This window comes from Aulonocara stuartgranti (assembly GCF_965226115.1).
Source record: "Aulonocara stuartgranti genome assembly, chromosome: 15".
Taxonomy (NCBI): domain Eukaryota; kingdom Metazoa; phylum Chordata; class Actinopteri; order Cichliformes; family Cichlidae; genus Aulonocara; species Aulonocara stuartgranti.
In genome coordinates, this window is record NC_138951.1 from 9,073,493 (window position 1) to 9,075,939 (window position 2,447).

Sequence of the window (2,447 nt, forward strand, 5' to 3'; positions counted from 1 at the left end):
AAAAGTCATTACAGTCTAATGTGTGTACCGAGGACTTAAACACACTAATGAGTTTATGCCTAATGAGCTTACAACTGCACTTTCTGTCTCATAGGATTTCTTGCGGGTTATTGATCAGTGGTGGGCCCATTGTTACCATGGTTTCTTTTTCTCTTAGTTTTATTTTTTTAATTATCAAATAAAGTCATTTAGCCCTTTACCATGTTTAATATTTTAACCTTGACTAGAAACAACCCTACAGTTTTATTTAAGGGTGGTGATAAAATCATTAGCTACTGCTGACCATTTTCTGCCTTCTGTTTTCTTTAATGTTTTTTCCACATGTCCGTCTATGTTTCTTGTTAATAATAAACAAAGTAACAAAAGTAGTCAAAAGTCGAAATAATAAATAATTTGTTGGTATTCTGGCGCCATCTTTCGATTGTAGCTCGAAATTGCAATTTTCTTGTAATAACTGCTGTGACATCTTCACCTACTCGACAACATTTAGTAAGATTGTAAACAGATTAAAATGTCACTAAAATTTAAATGGCACGGAGAAAGTGCTTTAGTTTTAAAAGATCTCAAGACAAAAGGATAAAAATTCTGCACTCTAAATGTAAAATGAAACCGAAATATATAAAATTAAAGGTTTTTTTATTTAATAAAACTAAACGTATACCAACCACGTATATTTTATTTAACCAGATTCCATTAAATTTAACACTTTACTTACTCTTACACCTGTAATTTAATTAGTTAAAGTCAGCATATTGTGCATTTTTTAATGCAAGGGGCTAAAATCCACTGGTGTACCTTTAACATAAGCAAATATCTGTCTTTGATGTGTTCTGCCCAGGTTTCATATATTTCCCAATACCAAATAACAATCATAACATTTACAAACATTTGTTTCATATGTGATTATGCAATATTAAGACACAATGGTCTACAGTTGTGGTCAGAAGTTTATATGTGCAGATCATCGGCATGAAGGTCATGCTTGTCATGCTAATTTGGAGAATTTAATGATTTCTTTAAACAGCATATATCTTAAATGGCTATAAAAACAAGAACTGGGTACACAAGTTTGAATTGCTTTCTCTTTTCTCTAAGAGAAAGAAGATTTTCTGTAATTCACACAGGGTCAAAAGTATACATACAGCTTTGTATACTTTGACCACATATTTTTGGTGGTCATCAGCAAAAGTCTAGCTGGATATTTGATGACTCTTCTTGGCACAATTTCATTTAAATTGTCTGGTTTCCTACCATGGACCAAGCTTTTAAGTGTGGTGGACACATTTTCAACAGGGCTGAAAGTCAAGGTTTTCAAAAGGCCATTCCAGAAGCCTTCCAGTTAGCCTGCTTTGTCCATTCAAAAAAACAATTCTGATGTGTGTATGGATCATTGTTCTATTGAAGCACTCAACTGTATCCGAGTTTTAACTGCTTAGCTGTTAATGTGAGGTGATGTTGAAGACTTTGAAAGTAGTCCCCCTTCCTAATTATTCCATCCACTGTACAATGGATCAGTACCACTAATAGCAAAACAACCCCAGCACATGATGCTACCAGCACCATGCTTGACAGTTGGTGTATAGTTCTTAGGTTTGAAAGCCTCACCTTTACGCCTCAAACATACTTCTGGTCATTGTGGCCAAATAGTTCAGTCTTTGTCTTGTCTGATCACAGAAGCTCTTTCCGGAAGGCTTGTTCATTTCATTTGAGCTTTAAAGTATTGGTTTTGGAGCAGGGGCTTCTTTCTTGATGAGCACTTTCTCAGCTAATGATGTAAAACTTGCTTTACAATGGACAGTGACGCCAATGTTCCAGCAGTTTCCAGTTCATGGCACATTTAAGCCTTTGTGGTTCTTGGATTGTTTCTCACTAACCTAACCAATTTCCTCTCATCTGAGGGTGGCAGTTTGGGTCTTCTTCGATACTTTGGCAAAGTGTTGATGGGTCCAAATAATTTGTACTTACAAACAATAGTTTGAACTGATGATCTTACAATTTGCAGTTGTTTTGAAATGGCTCCAAGAGACCTTCATGACTTGTGTAAATATTCATTTTTCTGAGTTTTATTCAAACAAACTCTTTTTGTGCTGGCAAAGAGAAACAAAGACTAATGGGGCCGAATTAGGCCTCATTAGGCCTTGTCAAGTTAAAAGACACAGAAGAACCTTTACCACCACAAAAATTAAGTGAGTGTATGTACATATTTGAGCCAGTATGCATACTTTTAACCCCGTGTGAATTACACCCAATTCTTTTTTTCTTTTTTTTTTAAAGTCATTAAAGATGTATGCTGTACAACAGTTCAAAGAAATAATTTAAAGCCACCACATTACCCTAACATCCATGCCCATGGATGAGTTAATGTAATCTTCTGACCACAACTACAAGTACTTGTACCAAAGAAAAATAATTTTTGAGACATAGAGAACATGAAATTTGTTGTTTTT